A 24,339-nucleotide genomic window follows, 5' to 3' on the forward strand; every position below is an offset into this window, starting at 1 on the left:
GTGGAGGCTCCACCCCAGGACCCGGGGCACACGCCTCAGTCCTACGTGGGACAGGGAGACAGCCCACTTGGGTCCCAGCAGCACAGAGGGCAGTAGCCGAGCTGCGGCCCCAGCCTAGGTGCCCTCACTGGGTGAGTGGACAGAGGAAACGGGGTAATACACAGTGGCGTGTTCTCAGCCATAAAGAGAATGGAATCGTGGCATTTGCAGGGAAATGGATGGAACTGGCGACTGTTGTGTTTGCAAAGTCGGCCAGGCTCAGAAGGTCGGGGACATGGGACCTCTCCTGTCCTGTATGCGGAACCTGGAGAGGAAAAGGGGAAGGAAAGTGGGGGTGGGTCTCCTGGAACCAAGGGAGATCAGGGAGGAGAGGGCCTGGGGGAGGGCCTGGGGGAGGGGGCTGCTGGGGAGGGACGCTGCCAGGTCACGTTGTCACGCTGGGCGCAGGTACAGTCACGCAGCCCCGAGTCCCACCAGTGCGCACCTCTGTGACGCGCCAATTTAAAAATAAAGAAAAGGAAAGCGCTGATCCCCCTCCCCCCACACCCCCAGGCCGCCACGTCCAGCAGCTCAGGCCTCTGCTGAGGGGGTGCCCCTTGTCCCTCTCCCGCTGTCCTCGCACACTGCCCCTCTTTTGACTCTGGAAGCCTTTCAGCCTGGGGTCTGCACAGACTGGGCGCCTCCGAGGTCGAAACCCGAGCTGGGCGTCGGGGGACACCGCTGCGGCTGGGAAAGGGGCAGCCCCTTGATGACTTCAGCAGATGTGGGGGAGGGCCGGGCCGCCAGCTGCCCACCCACAGATAACCCCTGACCCTGCCTCTGGGAAGGGGCAAGCCGGCGCGCCCGGACCCGGGAGGCCAGAAAGCTCGGTGCTGCCCTCTCCCACCCAGAGGACCCTTCAGACTCCTCAAGGTGACTTCTAAAGGAGCAGGGAACGGAGCTCAGGTGCCGGCCCGAGGATGCGTGGCTTCTGCGTGGCCCTCCAGGAGCCGAGGTGCAGAGCCCCCGGGCACCCCGACATGACACTGAACAGCCCTGCCACGGGGGGGCGATGGGCACTGGCACCTGCCCCCCCCCAGAGCTGGACCCTCACCGCCCCAGGGGCACTCGGGTGGGGGGAGGCAGGGAACAGGGTCTGCCTGTCACCCGAGAGAACCACGGTTCAGTTTTCTCCTTGGAGTAAAAATCCCTCCCACACACCTGTCCCCGGTCACCTTCCCAGGCTGCCAGTGTCTGGGCCCTTTTTAGCATGTAAGTCATGATGATCTGCCTGAGATGCTTAAGGGCATACTTGTATGTACTCGTAAATCTACTTGCACACACATGCACACCAGCACCTGTGCACATACTCATGCACACCCAGGGAACACCCTGAGGTGCACCCTGTTCCTCGTTTGTCAGTGGCCACTCTCCGTCACTGTAAAAGGAGTGCTCTCTTCTTTTCAGGGCTGCATGCTATTCCCTGTGTGGCTGCTCATCTTCTACCTACCTGAGCCCCACCAAGAGGTCCATCACCACACAAAGACTCACCCAGGGACCCCTGGGGCAGGCAGCGCCCCTACATGGTCCCCTGGGCTCCCCCTCACTCTTGGGCTTGGCCCCTTCTCCGGGGTTCCTTCCTGTCCACAGCAGGAGCACCCCAGGGTCCTCCACACCTTCACCTCTCTGAAGAGCAGCTTTCCTTGTGTCTGTGGCAGGCAGAGAGCGGCTGCTGGCCCTCCTCACCAGGGAGGGAGGACGGGACGCTGGCAGCAAGACATCGCCTCAGCACCACGGGCCAGAACAGTGTAGACTGCGCCAGGAACAGTACACAGCGGGCAGGAAGGGCCTGGTGGGGCACTTGGGGTTTGGGGATATGAGCTGCCATCCTGACCCCCTTTGCTGGCCATGTCACCTGGGCCACTCTTCGCCACCCACTGTCCAGCAGTGGGTAAGCTGGACTCAGAGACCTCCAAGAACAAGTCTCTGAGACTCGGGCAGGAGAGGAGAGCCCCGCACTCAGCCCCTGCCCAGTAGGATCATGGTCATCCTGTGGGTACCCGGGATGAAATGTCGTGTGTGCTGTCCCCAGACGTAGCAAGTGTGAGGCGTGCTCGGTGGGCTTGGGGTGTCGCTGGCCTGGAGGGTCTGGGCTGTGGCTCTCGGCCACGTGGACATTCCCCATGCCCAGGGGCCCACAGCACACAGAGGCCCAGAGACCAACACGGCTGTGGGGGCCACGGGCCACCTCCTCTCCCTTGGTTCCCGAGGGGGCCCTTGCACACTGAAGCGCATGAGTCCTGTTGGCCGTGGGAAGCAGTGAACCAAGTGACCTTTGACCTCTCACTGGACCCCAGCCCCAGGACCTGGGATCGGCCATCGCGCACAGGGGCCGATGGAGTTAGCTTCTGCCTCCAGAAACCCAGGGCCTCCCCTGGTGCAGACCGCTGTCTCGGACAAGGGCCGCCGGGCTCGTCCGGCCTCGGGGGAATTCTGGTCTGCTCGACGTCGGCTGTGTCCTTCCAATCCCACCGCTGGCCGCCCAGTGACCTCTGGATATGGGAGAGAGAAGACGTCATTTTCCCCTCACCCAGTGAACTCTCTGAAATGACGAAGTGACAGAGGCCAGCCTGACCTTTCCAGAGAGGCCTCTGGGGCCCTGCATGGCTAGGGCTGGACCAAGAGCCCACGCCCAGAGGCCGGGAGAGGCCACTGCCCTTCCCCCGAGCAGAGCGAAGCGTCCCCAGAGGGGCTCCTCTGGGCGGCGGCGGCCGGGCAGGAAGGCCGGCCAGCCGACAGGACCCCCGGGAGGGGAGGAAATGGCCAGCCGAGTCCAGACGCGATATCGTGCCCGCGCGGCACCAGCCCACACTCATCCATCGTCCCGCTGTGGACTTCCTGCCTCAGGATTTACGCCATGACTTCACCCCCTTGCTATCTCGGCCCGCTGCTGCCCGCTCGGCTCTCAGGAATTAGCGGCCAGATAACAAGTCTAGACAGCCGGGTTTTAAATGGATCGTTCTCCCGGGAGAGGAGGATGGCTGGTCGGGGCGGGCCTGGACCACGCTCAGGCCCAGACTCTGTGCTGGGGGCGGCGGCCTCCCGGCTTTGGCTGGGCCAGTCCCACCTCAGGTCGGCTGGCACCGTCGCAGCCACACTGCCAGGCCAGGGCTCCTCAGGAGCAGGTCCCCGCCGGGCTGGCCCAGGACCCAGCCCGGCGAACCCCGAGCAGTGGCAGACTGCGCCTGGGTGGACGCAAGCTCCGTCCAACAACTCCTCCCCCTTGCCACCCCCACGGCCAAGAGCCCGAGCCAGCACCAGGGTTTCCAGAGAGACCCCAGGGGCGTCCTGCGGTGGGGGGCCCAGGGACACGCCCGCGCCTGCCTCCTGGCTGCTCTGGCCCCTGAGTCCCTTTCCTCCAGCGTAGCGAGGCTGCCCCCGCTGCCCCTCCGCCCTCCTATGAGTTGTGTCCCCAGATTCACGCTCGGTGCCCGCTGCCAGCACCTAGAACCTGCCCTTATTTGGAAACAGGGTCCTTTGAAAATGAAAGTAGTAGGGATGAGGTCACGCTGGAGCAGGGTGCCCTCTACCACTGTGGACTGGTGCCTTGGTAGAGGCCCACTCCCGCCTGGTGGGTGCCTGCCACTCCTGGGCAGCGGGGGGACAGGGCACCAATAGCCAGCTCCTTTGCTGCTCTGGTGGGAAACCCCAAGGGGCAGCACACAGCCTCCCAAAGGCCCCAAAGGCCCCTGGCCCTGCTGTTCACAGTGGCTGTCCACCCAGAGTGCACCCTGCCTTGACTTCCTGGTGTCCCGTCCCCCTCTGACACTTCCTGAGACCATCCCCCAGCCAAGCAGCGGTGGTGCACCTAACCACTGACCATGCGCCAGGGGGCCCAGACCAGGACACTGAGGAGCAGAGCACTGGACAGCAGGGCCAGAGACCACCCAGGGCCATGCTGCTTCTGTTCTCTGGGTCCCTGATGGGTGACAGTCCTGCACCAGGCCAGCCTGAGGGCCCTCGAAGGATGGTCACTTCTCTCCACATCTGCTCTTCCCTGAGCAGGAGCAGTGACCATGACTAGGTGCAGCTGTCCCCCTGAAGACCCAGCATCTTAGCCCTTGTCCCCACCCAACACCCAACCCCTCGGGTGTGGCTCCATGTCTGGATTCTGCCCGTGGGACATGAGGGGAAGAGACCCCCAGGCCCCAGACTGTCCCTCAAAGGGAAGTCACAGGTCTTATCCCCTGGCCTCTGACATGCTGTCTGAAATGTGACCTCATGGGACCTACGATGGCCCCTCTGCTCCCTCTCTTCCTCCTCCTCCTCTCCCCCTCCCCCTCCCTCTCCCTCCCCTCCTCCTCTCCCTCCCCTCCTCCTCTTCCTCCCCTCCTCCCTTTTCCTTCCCCTCCTCTCCCTCCCCTCCTCCCCTCCCCCTCTCCCTCCTCCTCCCTTTTCCTCCCCCTCCTCCTTCCCCTCCTCCTCTTCCTCCCCTCCTCCTCCCTCCTCCCCCTCCTCCTCTTCCTCCCTTCCTCCCTTTTCCTCCCCCCTCCTCTCCTGAGCCTTGGAGGCTTCTGACCCGGTCTCCTCCCTCCTCGAAGCAGGCCAAGCGCAGACTTCGCTCCATCCATCTAAACACCCAGCCAGGGAAATAGGACAAGGCGAGAAAGAACACCCGTGGGTCCTGAAGGGCCACAGAGCCCGGCACCCTCCAGGGGGGCTGGGAGGGGGCATCAGCCTGCTGGGGGAGCGGGCAGCCTCACTCCTGAGCAGGAGGCGCTGGCCAGGGCCCACTTGCCTGCACCCACAGCAGCCTCATTTGGAGGAATTTCCTGGACCATCTCTGAGAGGAGTGATCCCCACCTGCAGGAACCACCTTGCTTTTCAGAGCAAGGGACAAGTCGCTGCTCGCCCCGGGCAGGGCTGGCCAGGCCCTGTGAGCCCAGGGAGCTCTCCCCCTGGTAACCGGTGTGTGTCCCTGGCAATCCCTGCCCAGGCCTCGGGGTCAGAGCACTTTTCAGACTGCACCCTGCACTTGTTTAGTTGACCCTTTTAAAGTCTGAACACTGGGCAGTGGGGATGCCGCCTTCTGTCCTTATTTTGTAGACACTTGGTCTGTCTCACAAGAGAAAATTAGATACAAAGATGTTTGTCCCTCGGGCGCCAGAGTCCAAGCCACGCACTGAGGACGATTTACAGACCACTCACGTGCTGGGCCCCTCCTGGGACAGACCACGAAGCTGAGCCCCGGGCCAGGAATCCTCGGTGGCCAGGGCCCAGGGCTCACAGGGTCCAGGCAAGGCCTCCTGAGCCCTCCGCCCAGCTGGAAGGGGTGGGCCCTCGGTCACACGCCAGGACAGCAGGAAGGGGAGCTGCCGCCATGGACAGGTGCTCAGCAGGGAAGGCTCACCAGGTGGGCCCGCGAGGCCGCGGCACAGGTCCAGAGAGCCCTGCTGCCCACCGCCTGGTCCCTGCCGGGCTCCAGGTGCTCGGAGACTGTGCCTGAGGAGGGGATGGGAGGCAGGAGGGGTTCGCCTGCTGCCCGTGAGCACAGACAGGAGGGGCACCTCCGTCCAGCGAGGGCAGTGCAGGGTGTGCAGGGTGTGACCACAGGGAGTCCGCCCTCCGCCCTTTGCACACCCACGAGACAGAGGTGTGAGCAAGGACACCCTGATGAGCCCACGGCAGCGGAGGCCTTCTCCAGGCCACGACCTCCAGAGCTGAGGTCTGTCCATCTTGTCTGCAGGGTGTCCCAGAGTGGCCTCCAAGGGCCAGCTGCAGGCAGGGCTCCCACGCCCTCCACCAAAGTCTGGGTGGAATCCTCCGGAAGTCACCCTGCACAGAAGGACTGCCTGTCAGGGACCCCTCCCCTTTTAACAGCCTTATTGGAATGTCACACGCACAACTCACGCTTTTGAGAAGGGCGCGACTGAGTGGATCTGGGTATTTTCAGAGTCATGCAGCCATCACCAATTTCAGAACAATTTTAGTCAATTTCAGAACATTTTCATCACTCTGAAAAGAAACTTGGCACCCTCAGGCCTCACCCAGAGCTCCTCCCGCTCCCAGCCTGCAACCACTAATCTCTCCGTCGTCTCAGACTTGCTCGTCCCGGACACTGTGTATAAATGGATCCATATGACAGGCGGTCCCTGCATCTGGTCCCTTTCACCAAGCGTCTCTGTGCGGCCTGCATCAGCCCTTTGCTCCCGCTGACGGCTGGGTGATGTCCCAGGTGAGGATAGACCCCTCGTGCCAGGTAGGGCTGCAAACAGGGGCTGCTTCTCCTTATCTTGGGAAGTTCTGCTGATTATCTAGACTATCAGACGGGGTCTCAGGTCAGACAGATGTGGTGGGTCTAACGAGTCAGGGAGCACAGATCACCTGTCTGAACTGGCCCCTCGAGTCTCCCTGGCCCTAGGAAAGTTCTGAAATGTTGCACAGCACCTTCCCACGGGAAGCAGCACTTTGGCCATGGATGAGACATGGTCCACGTTCTTCTAGAAACTGGTTTGTCTGAGAATCCGGAGAAAACGTGTGTAGACAGGAGTGGTGTTGTCCACACCGAGGCTCTCAGCTGCCCGGGTTGGAGAGCGGACAGCTGCCCGCCATGGACAGGGACGAGGTCCCAGGAGTCTTGCCAGGTGAGTGCAGGGCATCCGCCCCTTCTGTGGAGCGGGTGGTCCTCTCCTGGGGTTAGTGGTCCCTGGGAACATCTGGCCACTTCCTCATCAAGGAACCTGGGTGTGGAAGCCAGGCCTGTGGCTCACCTCCATGTCCGCCTCATGACACCCCTCCTGACCCTGACCTTGAGTCTCCTCCTTCACACCTGAGGGCCTCTCAGACGCCGGCGCTTCCCTGCCCGGCTGTGTCTGGGCTGGTTCAGTGCAGAGACGAGGCCCCGATCCCAGACACAGTCCCCGTGCCAGGAGAAGATGGGGCTGGCAAGATCCTGCCCTGGTTGGACCCACGGGACCGTTTATCACTTGTACCTTCAAAGCACCGTGTTTGGAGCTAGATATTTTTCAAAAATAAATGAGGTCAAACACTGATAGGAATCAATGTATCTGAGCCACCTGCTGTTCCTGGTGTGGTGTCCAGCGGATATCTTGTGGCCCAGATGGTCCCTTTGAAATATCCACAACAGCAAAAGGTTTGTTTTTCCACCCAAAGCAAATGAAAATACTTGCAATCAGGAAAAAACAAATGGGGAGCCGAGGTTCAGACGGCCCGCGCCGTCCAGGGGCATCAGGATGCGCCCAGCTCCTCCGTGGCCCTCGGCAGGGAGGAAGGCCCTGGCGGGGAAAGCGGGAGACGGTGTTCGAGTTTCTCAGGATGAACTCGGAGTGTGGAGAGGGGGTTTCTGGAGCCAATGAAGCTGGGCCCCAATCCTGGAGCCGCCGATGTCTGGGTGCCTCTTGTGGGAGCCGAGCGCAGCTGCGGGCAGTGGTGGGAGGGAGGAGCGTGGCTTTGGGGCGTCAGTGACCAGCACTCTGCCTCCGGTCCCTCGGCTGCTGACGCTGTGACATGAGCCTTCCCAGGAGGCTGCTCCCCCCGGGGCTCCCAGCCGCTCTGTGCCCTGCCGTCCTCTGCGCCCGCGGCACTCGCCTGGTCAAGCTCTGAGGGTCGCTTTCTTCCAGCCGGATGGCGGGCGCCCCTGCGCTCAGGCTGGCTCTCGAGGCGGGGTGCCACTCCCATGTGCCAGCTCAGCTCGTCCAGCCCTGCTCCGGGCACCTCTAAAGTGACAGTTCCATGATGCTCCTGACAATGGGCACAAGGGTCACCCGTTTTACAGGTTGTGGCTGAGCCTTGGAACGGCTGGTTCGCTTCTCTAGTGCCCTTCAACTGGTGAGTGGCCAGGCCAGGGTCCACCCCAGGCAGCCAGTCCCAGTGTGTCCACTCATGGTCCCTCTATCAGAGCAAAGTGGAGAGCAGGTCCAGCCGTCGGGGCCAGGGTGATACCTGGCCATGTTTGGGTGACGTGAAGAGACATATAAGCCAGAGGAGTCAGGGGTGGCCTGGACAGCCACTGGGGGAGACGACCCGGCTTTCTAAGGAGTGGAACTTAGAGGAATGTCGACTCAGAAGTTCCCTGGGGCAGGCACCCAAGAGAATCCACTCCAGCCGAGGTACACAGGTGCCTGATCCTAGCGCTTACTCAGAAGCACCCAAAGGTGGTCACAGTTCAAATGCCCATCAGCAGATCAACGAATAAATGCCAAATGGGGGTTTATCTGTGCCGTGGAAGGCTACTCAGTCAGCAAAAGGGATGCCGTCCTGACATGCTGCCAGGAGGCTGAACCTCGAAGACACCAGGCGGATACCAAAGATCAAGGATCGCAGGTTCCATTGATGGGAAAAGTCTGGAAGAGGCAAATCTGCAGAGGCAGAAAGGAGCTGGGGGCTCCCAGGGGCTCCACAGAGCGGGAAAGATGCTGATTCTCCCGAGAGGAGCTCCCCTTCGGGTGCGGGGAGAACGTTGGGGACTACGCGGAGGCCGTGGTCGATGACATCGCGAATGAACTGAATGACACTGGAAGCCTCGATGCTCATTGATCATTTTTTCCCAGATGACGCCCAACTCCAACAACTGGATTGAGTCTCCACCTCTCCACGTGAGCAGACCTCGGTGCAAGTCAGGGGACAGCGCCACCGCCACCTGGGACTCAGGCAGCCCCTGCATCTGGTCCCTTTCACCAGAGCCGCCCCCAAGGACATGGAGATATACAAACCCCCAACAGAATTCAGTCATCGTTTTGATGATCAACAAACCTCAAGGAAAACAGAGGGACAATCCGACAAAATCAGGAAAACAATGACTCAAGTGGCTACTTTTAGGTTTTGTAAATGTCACATCAATAAAATAGAAATAGAACTGGAGGAGGCTGGGGGTGTTTGTACCTGGGGACGGAGAGAGGGGGCTCTGACAGTTCTCTCCAGACTGAGGCAGGGGCTCAACAGCCGGGTCAACTCAGGGCAGAGCCCGAGTCAATGTGTCTTGAGCCGCCCGCCGGGGAAAGGGTATAGCGCTGCCTTCCCAGATGTTGACATGGGCATGAACCACGGGACCTTGCCCAGAGTCAGGGTGGAGAGTGAGTGACCGCAGGCTCTGCAAACCGGAAAGTGCACTTACCCACCAGCATCAGCTAAGCACCGAGGACATGCTCAGTAAGTGGGGAAGGTGCAGCTCTTCACCTGGGGGATTATTGCCGAGACCCAGAGAGCGATCAACGTGACGGCAAGCGGCCTGAGAAGAACCAGAAGACGGTGGTGAATCCCAAGGCTCCTGACCTTGCCTGATCCACACCAGAGAGACCATCCGATCCTGGTGGTGATCCCCGAGTGGGCGGCACGGCCCTCCCGTATTCCAGGGGAGAAGGCTCCAGCACAGAGATTCATGAACCTTCCCAAGGTCCCTCAGCAGAGCGCAGGGCAGGCTGGGGCCTGGCCAGGGGCGTCAGTGACCAGCACTCTGCCTCGCGACTCCAGGCCGGTCGCTGTGACGGGAGCACTGTGGGAGCGGAGAGACCAAGCAGCGAGACCAGTGAAAGATGGTGGCCACAGGGTCTGGGAGGTCACAGCAGAGAAGGGAATCTGTCCCCACAAGTGACCGCCCCAGATACGGTGGCCTGCTGGTGCTCCCTGCAATAGCACCGGCCTCCCGCTCCCTCTACAGACAGGAGTTACTGTGGGGCCTCCCAGCCTGCCCGCCTGTCAGTCTCTGGGGAGCTGAAGAGGTGGGGAGATGAGATACAGAGGGCCTCAGTGGAGCTCAGACACAGGCATGGTCAGGAGCTAGATGATGCCCGCGGCAAAAGGGAGTGAGAGGAGGCCATCAGCCAGGCCGTTCCCGGCAGCCCCTGGGAGGTGAGAAAATGGACTCTTCCCTCAAGCCAAAGGAACTCAAGGCCTGGGAGGGGGCAGGCTGGCGGCCATGGCGGGGGCTCGGCGTGTTCCTTTCTAGGGAGCCTCTTCATCCTCCCGACCCCATCGTTTTCTGGAGGCAAAAAGGAAGACCAACATGCCCACGTGGGCCAGAGTGACGGGCAGGCACTCTGGGGGCGGGAAGAGGTGCCCGGAGCCCTGGGGCAGCAGAACCGCGCTGTCAGGGGGGATGTGTCCAATACTCAAGGAAAACTGTTTAAAGCTACTTTTGTGACGTGACACTAAGTGGGTAATGGAGGGGTCCGGCGAGGCCCAGAGAGTGAAGGCATTTTGTTTGCAGTTTGAAAATCAATTGGAGACTTGGAAATCCTGGGGCGCTCCTGCTCGAGACAGTCCGTGCCACTGAAGAGAGCCATCGGCAGCCTGGCGCGGGGGGAGGTGGCAGGTAGGGTGGGGAACAGCCTCCAGCGGCAGCAGCCAGGTTGGGTCCTAGGAGGAGAGGTCCAGGCTTGATGACCACTTGGATGCAGCGTCTCAGCTTCTAAGTTCTGAATCTGCACCTGTAGTTGGGGGTCAGGATGGGGAGCGTTCTATCCCCTTGCAATGAGGGCCTCACCTGTGTGTACCCGGAGGCTAGGAACCTCCTCGCCTGGCCTCTACAGCACCCAGCAAATATCTATCTTCCCAAGGTAGCCGTGCGTGCTTCTAGGGAGTCATCCAAATCTCTGGTCCAAATTACTGGATTCTTCTGAATGTCCTTCCCTTGGGTCCAGGCTTGCCTGCCAATAGCTCGGGGTCCACTTGAGTTGGGCAGAACTTCACGTGGGAGATCCTGATGGAGCCCACCAGCTCCTTCAGCTCTTGGAGCCCGTGGCCCCCGAGCTCAGGTCTCCCAGGCTGCCCCCCACCCCCACACCAGCCTCCTGCGTGGTGGGGGCACTCCTGTCACCCTGACCATGCCCTTGGGGAGGTGACTGTGCCACCTCCTTATCCCGTTTTAAATGCGAGAAGCTGAGATTCGGGGAAGCCCAGGGTTTTCCAGGACCCTTCGGACTAGCGAGGATACCTCTGATTCCAATCCCAGGTCCTCACCGCCACGGAGGGCCAGAGCCCCCCAAGAGGCCCTGAGAAACGGGTGGGGGCCACCGTGTCCAGCGCCATGCTGGGAAGGTGCAGGGGCCGGGGAAGGGCTGAGTCACAGCACCTGAAATTCTGCTGATGAGATCTGGCCAAACACTTTTAAGAAAAACAACGTCCCCTCTTTGATGGACGTCCAGGGCTCAGGCTCAAAAACAACATATTCCCACCGCGTGGAAGCGCTCGCCTTCTGGGAAAATAGAAGGACAGAGTCGTTCTTCCTGAGGTTTATTCAAGGCTTCCTCCGCCTGGACTGCCCAGGCACCACTGAGAGGCTCAGCACTGCGACAGGTGCCTTGACCCGTGGCTCCCGTAGGGCCGGGTGAGGGTGGCCCTGGCCCCCGTCTGCACCATGGGAGGAACCCCCACCCACCAGGGAGCCCTGGGGGCATGCGGTTTCCCCATTTGTGGAGAGGATCTGGGCACACTGGCCACCTGGCAGCTGTGCCCAAGCCTGCTGTGGTCACCCCCAGTCAGCAGGGAGCAGCTCGGCCAGCAAGGTCTGAGGTGGACACCGTGAGTTCACCTCTCAGACCTGCTGTCACCGTGAGCAAGGCCCAGATAGCAGAGGTCACAGAGGAAGCAGCCCTGCGCCCCGCCTGGGCAGCAGACGTGGAGTCCACATCCCCGACTCTGGAGCACAAAGCAAGCGGTGAAGGAGGCCACAGCAGAGGGGAGCTGCCTGGGCCACCGGCCAGCGCCAGCCTCCACGGCGCCAAACTCTGGGCCACTGCAAAGCAGCCTCTAAGGAGGCTGTGCTGGCCTCCCACCACTCTGGCCCTCTGTGTCCTCTTCTGCAGAGTGGGGCAGAGCAATGGGGGGTCCTGATGGAGACTGTTCCCACGACACCTGAGTGACCCACAGCTGACAGCCTCCCCAGGCCCCCAAAGCCCCCCGTGGAGCCAGTCCACGCCTGTGAGGAGGCACCTAGGAGATCACAGGACGCGTCAGTGCCGAGTTTATCGGTGAAGGGAAAGTGCGGAGAGGTTCCCCCACGGCTGCTCAAAGTCCTCCACACTTTAAACACTTCCTGAAATGTCTCCTAGGTTTCTTTTTATCATGTACTTGTGCAAATCAGTCTTCCCGTTGACGATGACCTGCAGATGGTGGAGGAGGACGGTCACTCTGAGCGGCTCAGGGGCTTCAGGTGGCCCTTTCCATATGAACCCTGACCTCACTGTGGGGGGCCGTGCGGGGAGCCAGGCCGAGGAGCGAGGGCTTAGGGGCGACCACCGTGTTCTTAGATCCACCGCGGGGATGCCCGCGAAAACCTGCAACTATGCTAAAAACCGCCCGTTCCTACCCTTTATTTTTTGTATTTATTTGTTTAATCATTTATTTATTCATTTCTTTAATTAATCATACATGACAGTAGGACGCTCTCTGATACCTCATACACAATGGAGCATGTTTCTCACTCCTGTGCTTCTGCGTGGTGTAGAATCACCGCAGTCGAATAGCTCTGGGTGTGTACGGGGGTGATGATGTCTGGTCCCGTCTACTGTCCTTCCCACCCCTCCCTGCCCTCCCTCCACCTGATCTAAAGTACCTGGACTCTTCCCCTGCTCCCGCCCCCGGGGTCAGCATCTACCTATCAGAGGACACGTCTGGCTCTTGGTTTTGGGGACTGGCTTCTCTCACTTAGCTGATATCCCGTCCCTACAATTTAAACGGGAGAATTGTGTAGGTTAATTCTCTCTCAGTAAAAGGTCATGAAAAAGAAAGTCATATTCACAGACGCACACTAAAGTCTCTCTGTGAAATTTTGGACAGGACCCATCTAGGCAACCAATTCCATCCAAAGGCAATGTCCACCTCAAGAACTGGCCATTCAGTCCTTGCAGTTATTTTAGATAAAGGGAATAGGATTACTTACCAACCCCCACGCAGGTGCCTCCCAAGTCCTTTTATCCTGGGGTCCTGGCACGTATGGCCATCTGCGTGTCACCCTGCGGGACATCCTGGAGCAGCCGTGCGGTTCTCTAGAGAGAAGGGAGAAGGAGATCAGGAACCATCCGGAACGTCCCCCAGCAGGCCTCCAGGGGCCTGAGCAGCCAGAACAGAGGCCGGTCAGGGCCATGGGCCAGCAGGAGCCCAGCAGGTACTCCCAGGGTTGGCTTCCAACGGGGCCCGCCTCCCGCCTTGCCGTCTGCCTGTCCCTGTCCTGCTTGAAGGGTGTTCAGCTGGCCCCACAGTGATGGGGGCACCTCTGGAGCTGTCCAGGGCTTGCACAGCCCTGTCCTGCTCTGAGCAGCTCACTTCCCCACTCTCCAGCTGCATCCCCAACCATGGACCTCTGTGTCCTCCACGGGTCAGGCAGGTCCCCACGTGCTCCCTGTGGGCATCCTCAGCAGCCCAGGGCCCCCAGAGGGTCATCTTTGGCTTCACTCAGGGGACCTCACCGTCTAGCACCCGGGGCTCCGGGCTTGGCTCCCCCTGCCTGCTCTGCCCAGGGTCCTCCTGCAGCTGGGCCCTGGTCACTGTCTCCATCCTCGACAGAGTGGAGCTGGGGACACTTCTCCTTGATGAGGGAAGACAACCCGTCCAGAGGTAGCAGGTCTCCAGCCGTGAGGACCACCGGCCCAGCGGCCTTCCCACTGCCATGTGCCACCATTTGTGAGGCCCTGGTGTGACCCGCCTTCTCTCAGGTCCTGCTCTGTGAGACGGCACTTCTCCCCTCGCGTGGGGAAACTGAGGCGTCGCGGGGTAGATCGGGGCTCACGGATCAGCCCCCACGTGGTGGAGGCCGGCTCAGAGCCGCTGCCTGGCGCTGACCCAGGCTCCGTCCTGAGGCTCGTGCTAAGCCCCCTGCACCCTCATTCAGGCTGTGAACCCTGGTGCTGCCCGGGAACAGGACCTGGGACCCGCTGCACACAGGTGCGGGTGCAGGGAGCAGGTGGCCGAGGGGCTGCCACACCAGGCGCCTCCCACCAGGGCCAGCCCAGCAGCTGGGACAAGGCACCTGGCACTTCTTCACTGGGACACTGGAGACGCTGGTGGTGCCAACATGCTGTCTGTGTTGTAAGTTAAGTGAATTGTTTGTGGAAAACATCACATACTTGTCTTAAAGTTGGAGTAAGTGCTCGATGACCCCCAGTTCCTGCCACTGCTGTCCCTGACTGACACTGAGGAGAGCCCCTGCGTGTGCAGGTCACAGGCCCTGGCTCCGTTGCAGGGCAGGGATGGGGTCCAGGGGCTCTGCAGCTCCTCTGCCCCAGAGGATCCAGCCCCCCAGGGCACTCCCTCCCACCCACCCTCCTGCTGGACCCCTGGGGACAGCCTGCTGGAGCACTGTCCCCCCCAGGCAGCCCTTCTGCGCTCAGGACACAAGCCCCTGGATGTTGTCCAACTCACTGTCGGGATGGCACATCAGCCCAGAAATCTCTGTCACCTCGGCTTGTGGCTGGCGGCCGAAAGGAACCAGACCTGGGTGGAAGGGCAGCAATCTCATCGGGTGGGAGAAGGGGGGCTGCTGGGACGTTCTGGTCATTCCTGGGGAGGACCGTCCCCTCGAGCCCAGCAGGAGACACGAGACCACGCTCCACCCGGAGATCGGGTGTGACACTGTGCTCCCAGGGATGAGGGAACTGAGTGTGCTCTCAGGTGTGGGAGGTCTGCACAGGTCGCCTGCGTGCAACCCACCTCTCTCTGAAAGAGCCGCTCTAAGGGACGGCCCTCCCATCCCCACTCTGCAGATGGAGAAACCGAGGCCCGCCGCAGGAAGTCCTCCCTGAAGGTCACGCGCTGGGAGCAGGGAAGCTGCCTTCCACCCAGCAGCTGGTTTGAGCCCTGCCGCAGCCACGGGCCCCCTGCCTCTGCCCTGCCTTTGCCAAAAGGAAGATTCCAGGACCCAGGGATGTTCTCCAAGCAGCGCCTCCTCCTCCCCCTCCGAGCTGGGAGACGGGAGTCTGAGGCTTGGGGTGCCGAGGGGAAGTGCCTGCACCTACAGTTATCAGAGCCCTGAGGGGCAGGAGCCACCCTCTGGGCGGACAGGACAGTGCCCCTTGAAAGGCTGCAGGAAGACTGGGTCCCACCAGGAAGCCAGCCGCGTTCCGTGTGAGGAGGACTCATCTCGGAAAGCAGAGGGAAACGCACATGCGCCCCCTCTCTCCAGGGAGGCAGCGGCAGCGCCAATGATAATACGCTTCCTGAGAACTTTCCACTCGCTCTGAAACGCTTCTAATTCTGTCTGCAGTCTTTCCTTCCTACCCACAGGGTGAGCGGAACATGCAACTCAGGACTTTCCTAGCTCAGCCTGGAGCTGCCCAGGAGCCATGGAGTCAGAGCAAGAGAATCCCAGCTCCCCTGCAGGTGGCCCTGGGCACAGCCCCAACGGAGACAGAACAAAACTGGCCCCATCTGCTCCTGGCAGGAGGAGAGACAGATGAGGTGCAGCAGGAAGTCCTCCGCCCCATCACTCCCAAGGGCCTGCCGCTCTCGGGGGCTCTGAAGGGGGGCGGGAGGCAGCTTGGTCCCTGTCCTCTTCTTTGTGAGAAAGTTGTGCTCATCTTCTCAGGAGCTCTTGGGATCAAGAGCAGCTTCCTTCTCTCTCCTGAAGCCAAACGCTTCTTCAGGGGCCCCTGGGCGACGAGGCTGGGGTGCCCCGTGGTTCCGCCACTCACAGGGAGGCCCAGGAAGCCAGTGCCCTCTGACCTACGCGCACGGTGTCGTGACCGTCGTCACCTGAAGCACAAACCTGCATCACGCTTAGGCATCATAACACACATCTGCCTGATTATCACACAGTATGCTCTGTGGCGAGTAGCGTTTATGACGTCTGCCGTAACCTGAGGGCACGATTCAGGTTGGGGGACAACTAGCTCATGCAGGAGGAACTTCAGGGAAAGGAGACCCTCATCTCGTGCCCCAGCCCTTGTGCCTGTGGGCCAGCCTCAGAGGTCCTTCGGTGTCAGGCCCTCGGCCCTAGACTTGCAGCTCAACCTCAGTTTGCAGGTCTGTCATGCAGACGAGCCCTCGTGACGACACGCCGTAGCCCCTGTGAGCACACACTGGCCTGCCCAGGTCAGCCCGCGGGGAGGAAGGTGCGCCGGCTCATCAGCCCTTCAACAAGCCTAGGGAGGAGGAGGAGGTATCTATCAGACCTGGTGCACAAACGAGGAACCAAGACCGGAGGGGTGAGTCTCTAGTCAAAGCCACGGGCTAAGGAGACAAGGTGCTGAGATCCTGAGTCCCAAAAGCTCACGTCGCCCACACCTGCGCACACTGCCTCACATCCTGGCCACAGAGTGAGACACTCGTCCTCTGGGGTACGTCTCCGCCTTCTTGCCGGCTTGAGCTGACTGCATGGCTTTCCTATCCACCCTGGACCATGGGCGGGAGGGGTGACGGGGAGCGCCTCCTCCACTCCAGGGGCAGCCTGACCCCCCACTCCAGCTCTCCCAAGATGGAGGGTGGAGCTCTCTGCCCTCATGTTGGGTTGGCCTTGGAATCTGGCAGCTCTGGTGCCCCCACAGGACAGTAGAGAACTCTCTCTGGGGACCCCCCCCCGTAGCCCAGCCATCATGGTATTGCAGGGTCTAGCCTGTGCCTGGCCCGGGGCCACAGGCAGCAAGCACACAGGTGGGTGGTGGCATCACACAGACCTGCAGTCCCTCTACCTGGCCACCTACCAGTGGTGTGACCTTGGCACTTTATTTTCCTCCCTTAGTCTTTGTTTCTGTAAAATGGGGATAAATCTTACAGAATAGCTCCTGGCTCACTGGCGGCTGGGGAGATTACAGGAAATGTATGTGATAGGGTCCTGATCTCAGCGCCTGACTGACGGCAAACACCCAAGGAAGGACACCAATCATCACCATCATCACCACCATCACCAATACCATCACCAACACCATCACCAACACCATCATCATCACCATCACTGTCACCACCACCACCACCACCACCATCATCATCACCATCACTATCACCACCACCACCACCACCATCATCATCTCCATCACCACCACCACCACCACCATCCATCACCATCATCACCACCATCACCACCACCACCATCATCTCCATCACCACCATCACCACCATCCATCACCATCATCACCACCATCACCAACACCATCATCATCTCCATCACCATCATCATCACCATCTCCATCACCATCATCATCACCATCACCACCACCACCATCCATCACCATCATCACCACCATCACCAACACCATCATCATCTCCATCACCGTCATCATCACCATCTCCATCACCATCATCATCACCATCACCACCACCACCACCATCCATCACCATCATCACCACCACCACCACCACCACCATCATCATCTCCATCACCGTCATCATCACCATCTCCATCACCATCATCATCACCATCACCACCACCACCACCATCCATCACCATCATCACCACCACCACCACCACCATCATCATCTCCATCACCATCATCATCACCATCTCCATCACCATCATCATCACCATCACCACCACCACCATCCATCACCATCATCACCACCATCACCAACACCATCATCATCTCCATCACCATCATCATCACCATCACCACCACCACCACCATCATCTCCATCACCACCACCACCACCATCCATCACCATCATCACCACCACCACCACCATCATCATCTCCATCACCATCATCATCACCATCTCCATCACCATCACCACCACCACCATCCATCACCATCATCACCACCATCACCAACACCATCATCATCTCCATCACCATCATCATCACCATCTCCATCACCATCATCATCACCATCTCCATCACCATCATCATCACCATCACCACCACCACCATCATCTCCATCACCATCATTACCACCATCATCATCACCATCACTATCACCACCATCATCATCATCTCCATCACCGTCATCACCACCATCACCATCATCATCTCCACCACCACCACCATCACCATCTCCATCACCATAATCACCAGATTCTCATTAGACACTTTGTTGAAACAAAGACTCACTCTTGTGTCTGTTGGCAGGAGGTTGAGAAGCAATCCACAGCACATTTAAAACCAGGCCAGGTTCCCCGATGTTGGACTTAGCAGACCCGCTCTTACAATAGCATATCTAAGTCAAGGAAGCCCAGAGGGGGTCTGGTGCCAGAGTGCTCTGAGTCTGGAGGTGCTCCACAGAGTCTGGAGCAGGTGGGTGGATTTCAGCAACACCACTGCTCCCTCCCTCTCTCCGCAAAGGAGTCCCCATCTTGGCATTCCAGCCGGGGTGTGGTAAGAATCACTCGTTTATGGCCTCCTTCAAGAGCCCCCACAGGAAGGGAAGAAGTCCCTTCGGAGCCTCCAGTCCAGAAATAGAACATTTTCCCCTCGTGAGATCAGTGTGCACCCAGCCAGAGGCAAAGCCAGCTGGCCGTGCCAGGGCACCAGGGACACTGAGGTCGCTGGCTGGGGAAACGAGAGGCAGGATATGCCATGTCCCTGGTGACCCATGGCCGTTGCTGGAGCCCCCACTGTGGGGAGAGCAGAGGTTTTCATCCCTGAGGAATGTGAAATGGAGATGCTCCCCACCTGTCTCCCGCCCTGAAGCCACCTGCAGCATGGAGCTCGGGTCCACTTTGGCCGATGACAGGATTTCATGAGGGACCCTCCCAAGAGAGTGGCTGTCACACCTGTTTCTTTGCGGACGGGCCAAGGCCAGGTGAGCTGAGAGCCACTTGCTGCACTCAGGCCTTGGCTTGATCTCTGGCCACAGCTGATTTTCTGACACTAGACGTGGCTGCCACTCGTGCTTGGCACCAAGGGCTGTACCACGAATTTGGTACAGGCTTCATAATGTCTGCTCAACAGCCCAAGTGGCATGTGGGCGAGGAACAAAGGCCAAGAGATGTCACCAAATTCGTGCATCCCTTCCACTACGTAGGGAGCTAGCATTCAGGGTCGGGAACCCTCTCCCCAGGCCCAGGGTTAGCCTCCGTGGTGGCTGGTCCCTGCTGTGTGCTGGACTACCTTCCTCCCTGCCCGCGTGGATCTCGGGAGCTGTACCCTGTGCTCTGACTTCTGGGGGGTTCAGCCTATGGGGACAAGTGAGGGACCGTGGGCAGGCATCCCCCGTGTGCATGGGCCCCTGCTCTTGTCCTTCCTGCCTCCTGCTTCTCCCTCCTTGGTTCCTGTTCCTGCTGGACCGCTGCCCCCCGGGCTCCAGCCTTCTCTAGGTGGCCCTAGCACCTGGGTTCCGCGACACCGTCTCCCACTCTGTTCCTCAAGCTCAAGGGGTGCTGGTGCCCTTCTGTTGACACTGACCTGTGGTGCCTCTGCAGTGCCTGGTGTCCCCTCTCGCTCACCAGCCGGATACCCTCCCACACTAAAGCCTTCCTGTGTGGATCCCCAGGGAGGCTACTCTGTGCAGAACGGACCTGGGCTGCGGATTCACAGCCACGTGGGAGGGAGGAAAGGCAGTCCCCAGGCTGGCCACCATCTCGCTGGCCCTCAAGTCAAGCTTCGTTCATGGCGATAGCGCTACCCCGTTTTGCAGAGGGGAGACTTCAGGCTCACGTGGTCACCAACGTGTTCACCTGCGTGGAAGCAGAGACAGGTCCACCCTGCCCTGCTGGGTGCCCCAGGTGGAGCCCTGGCCTCTGGCCCCTGCAGCCTCCCCAGGCCCTGCCCACCCAGCTCCCTTTGTCCCCACACAGGAGCGGGATTTGTGTGTCCCACGCATCCGAGGAAAGCCAGTGCCTGCTTAGACCCTGGAGGACATGACTCCTTGTCGCCTCCTGTCCCTAGGATTCCGACCATTTGGAGCTCCTGGCCTCCCGGGCTGCACAGCGTGGCCTGAGCGGGACGCCCTCGGCCGAGCTGCCGTGCTGGCCCAGATTTATGGCCTTGTTGTTACTGTGTTTTGGAGTTTTACAGCCCTGCGCTCCCTGGAGAATCCAAGTGCTTTCTCTAGGACATATCAGTCAGACGGGGAGGAAACATCCAGAACTCTGGGAACATCCTGTGTCGCTGTGGCTCCCGGCCCCAGGTACGGGCCTTTGTTTGCCGCGGGGGGAGGAGGAAACTGATAAAGGGCAGGGCTGGGGGAGGGCGGCGCGGCACCTCGGTGCCCCGGTTTGTGCACCGTGACACATGTCCCTAGCTTCCTGAGCAAAACAGGCATCCCGCGGCCTCTGATGTGCAGCCAGAGCTCCCGCGAAGCGCGCAGAGCCCCTCTTAATGAGCCTCCCGCCCGCCAGGGCAGACTGCTGACTCCGCAAGGAGCCGACCAGCTCGCCAGTGGGATCCAGCGGGCTTTGCCCTCCTAGAAACAAGGCCCCATTGTCCCGCTCCGCCCTCCCCTGCCGCCCACCCGCTCCCAGAATCCTCTGGGCTGTGGTTCTGCCTCAGCCGAGGCCTCAGTTCTGAGGGGCCAGGGCAGGAGGAAGGAGCGGGAGAGCAGAGTGGGAAAGGAGGTGCCGCCTGCAGCGGAGCCTCGCTAGCAAAGGCATGTTCTGTGAATAACAGCCAATGACTACAGGGCACAGAGTCCCCACGGTAAAGGGTAGGGCTGCTGGGGCAGCTCAGCGCTCCTTCTAGAAGACTCCATAGTGTGGGATAAATCTCAATGAGCATCTAGCCGTTTTTTAATAAGAAAACGAGATCCAACTTTGCTTTCGTTGGAGAGCGTAGCCTGGGTGGGTGACACGGGGTGCGTGGAGACGTGTAGTAGGACCGAGCACCAGCCCTGCTCGACTGCATCCTTGGAGGGGTGTCAGCCAGCTGTGGAAGCCTCTCGTTCCCCGGGGAGGGAGGAGCGGTCCTGGTGCAGACCTGCCCTGGGGCTGTGTCCCCCACGGCACTCACGGAGAGCGCTGGGCTGAGTGGCCCCAGCCGGGAAGGCCAGGCGGAGCCCCTCAGGCCCAGTGCACACCGTCTGGGCAAGAGGCGAGGGGACCCCTGGTGTCCGATGCCAGGCCTCAGGGAGAGACCACCCCATGTCCTTGTGCTCACTCCCTCGGCCCCACGGTCTCAGGCTCGATGACAGGGACAGAGCCACCAGGGTCCCCACTCAGCCTCACACGCCCAGAGGGGAGGCCACCGGCAGCTGCTTCCCGGACACAAACCCAGCACCCTCCCCTAGAAACAGATGGGACCTGACCTCCTGCTGGCCACGCCCCCTGACCACCCACCTCCTGGCCCCCCGAACCTGTCCAGGCAGCTGCAATGCCCGGCCTGTGCTTTCAGGTACAGTCTCCCGTGTCCCTAGGGCCACCGCTGCTAAGGACACTCTGTTGAGCACACGTGGAGGCCCCTGCAGGGCTGGCACCGTGGGGCTCTTCATGACTCTGGCGCTCAGGGGAGAAGGTGCCCCTTGGGGACAGACTCCTGTCCAGCCAGGAATGAACGGGAGCCTGGCACCATGGCCAAGTGCCACATGCAAGCCGGGTTCCACTGAGGTAGGAGCAGACCCAGGATGTGTGTCCAGTGGTGAGTGCCCGGTCCCCCGAGTAGGGACACGACTCGACACCACTGCTTCCTCTGGCTCGAGCACCCACAGCTTCCCGCACAGGGACTGGCCTTGTCCCTTCCTGCGAGAGGGAGGCTGAGGCAGCACCTGATCCTGCTCAGAGGACTTGTGGCCGCTGTTCCTTCTTTGTGGACTGCTTTTCCATGTGGTCATCGCACAGCGGCCCGCGTCAGGCATGCAAAGAGCTTACAGCCCAGGGCTGGGGGGAAGGAGCCTGGCTGTCCTGGAGCTACCCCAAGTGGAGGGCCCGGGGGAGATGTCCGAGTCGACTTGCCCCATGGCCCAGCCTCGAGCCTGACCCCCCCAGATGCTGGGAGAAAGGGACCTTGACCTAACCCTGGTCCAGCTCCAGCCCACACAGCCTGTCCAACCCAGAGGGGGCGGCACCTCCCAGAGGGCGGCCGGCACAGGGAGACAGCTTCCTTCCCCAGCGAGATGCTCCGCTCTGAGGAGGGCGGCGGGCGCCAGCAGACCTCCCTGAGGACATGGTGCCCAGGAGTCCCTCAGGAGCGCCTGGTGGTCAGGACACACGGTGGCAGGGCTTCGGGAGACTGGGACCGAGGGTGGGCTGCTGACAATGAGGGGCGGGAAGCAGTTCTGCTGGGTCCACAGGGCCTTCTGAGGAGAAGGAAGGGAAGGGGGGACGGAGGGAAGTGGGGCTGGGCGTCCACGGGTGCTGGGGATGCTGGGCCAGTGGCCTGGTCAGCCGTCCTCTGCATGGGGCCTGCCCAGCCACGACTCTGCTTGCTGGGGGGGAGGAAGGCTGGGAAAGTGCCCGAGGCGGGCCTCTGTGCCCATGTGGCGTCCAGGCTCTGCCGTGTCCAGGAAGCTGGACATGCCCCAACCCCACCTGGCACACACCTGGCGGGGTCCACAGTCAGACAGACACGGTTCTCAGGCTCAGGGGTCAGCCACGCCCTGTGACCCTGGCCCTCCCTCCCCCTGGACACTGGACCAGTTGACTAATGTGCTCCCTCCCCTGGAGGAAGGCCTGCACCCTGCACCTGAACAGCCCAGCCAGTACCGGGGCCACCTCCAACCCTGACCGTGCTGAAGCACTGGGGCTGCTCACAGGGTCCCCTTGGGAGGAGTGTGACCAGGTGTCACGGGCTTCACAGAGGCTTTGCTCCCAGGTGGTCTGGCCCCACCTGGCCTGGCTGGGTCACCTCCCCAGCCCTACCTGGGCCAAGGGCTTCCGCCCCTTCCTCGTTCTCCTTGGCAGACTCGGGGAAGGTCTTCTCAGGTTGGCCGGACAGCGGCTGAGGCCTCTGGTGGAGGGTCCTGCCCAGCCGCTAACCCACCGCCCACCGCCCACCGCCCACCGCCTGCTGAGAAGCCTCTGGAAGTGGGTGTGGAACCCCTTCCCTCTGCCGTGACAGGCAGCCAGCCCTGCCGAGCAGACACTGCACGCCAGCAGGACAGGAGGACAAGCCAACAGGACCAGGGACAAGACAACACGGGGCCAGGAGTGCCGAGGGCCAGGAGTCCCGGAAATGAGGGCCGTTTGGACATGTTGGTGGAACTGCAGACCCCGGCGCGACGAGGGCTTTTTAGATACACCCAGGGAAACACGCACTTCCTACCTGGCCCTTCTGCGGCTTTTCTCCGCCTGAACATCCTCGTGACAGTGCCCACCAACAGGGATCACGAGGCATGGGGGCCACCTCCCTCCTCCCAGGGTCGAGAGCAGGGCCACGGCCACCTCAGTGCTGGTCATCCCCCCAAGCTCCCATGGCCTCTCCAGCTCTGCTCCAGCCTTGGCCACAATTTTCCACTGACTTATGGGACCAGTGTCCACTCCCCAGCTGGACCAGGACCCCCAGGGCAGGAGCGTGGGCCGGTGGAGCCCCCCAGCCTGCGCAGCCTCACCTCCAGCCCCTCTCTGCTCCTTCCCACAGGGCTTCCTGGGGCGCCCTGGGGTCCTGGCTGGGGACCCCGCCCTGCCCTGCCCGTTGATCAGCCCTGGGCTCTGTTAAAGCATCTGTGAAAACCGCGCGGGAGAGCGCCTCCCTCCCGCAGGGGAGGGGCAAAGTGTGCCAGTCCTTCCTGCCGCTCACAGAAGGGCCCACGGGCCTGACCAGGGGACAGGGCTGCTTCAGGGTCCAGCTGGCCTGCTCAGAGGCCGGCTCCTGCCCAGGACTGGAAGGGCCAGGAGACGAGCAGGAGGGAGAGGGAAGGCGCTGGCCTGGGGCACGTCGACAGTGCCTGGAGGGAACAGAGCCTTGACATTCAGGCTGGCCCTGCCCAGTCCACTGCAGCCAAGGGACAGGGACCCTAATGCTTTCAGGTCCAACTTCCCAGGCCACTATGGGAGTGCAGGGGCCCCGTCCTGGCACCCCAGCCCGAGTGCCCCAATCTAGGTAGGGCGAGCTTCTGGTCTTGTCTTGCTGGTCCTGCCCAGACCCACCCAGTGGGCATCGCCACATGGTGTAGGGAAAGGGCCTTGAAATGTGCGACTGTGCCGGAGCATGGCAGGACCCTCCGCCAGGCCTCGGGGCCTTTGCACCTGCCAGCCCCTCAGCCGGCATCTCTTTCTCCAGGTCTTCCCTCAGCCGCCTTTTTCCTGTTAACTCAGATGTCATCTACTCTTACAAGCTCCCGATCACACACTCTGGAGCATGTGGCCCTGACGTCACCCCCCTGGGCATGCACGTACACACACTCTCATGTGACCCCTGTGCACACAGACTCACTGCACATGCTCACTTGCACCCACATGTGTACCCCACAAAGGCCACGTGTGCACAATACAAACAGCCAGGGTTAGAAGGCCCTGGGAGCAGGGTCACGGGACCCTCTGTGTACACAGGCCCCACCTGTGAGGCCAGCCACCAGCACCAGGCCACCCCCTGTGCCACACACTATGCCA

Source organism: Spermophilus citellus (assembly GCF_964194105.1).
Source record: "Spermophilus citellus genome assembly, chromosome: 18".
NCBI lineage: Eukaryota > Metazoa > Chordata > Mammalia > Rodentia > Sciuridae > Spermophilus > Spermophilus citellus.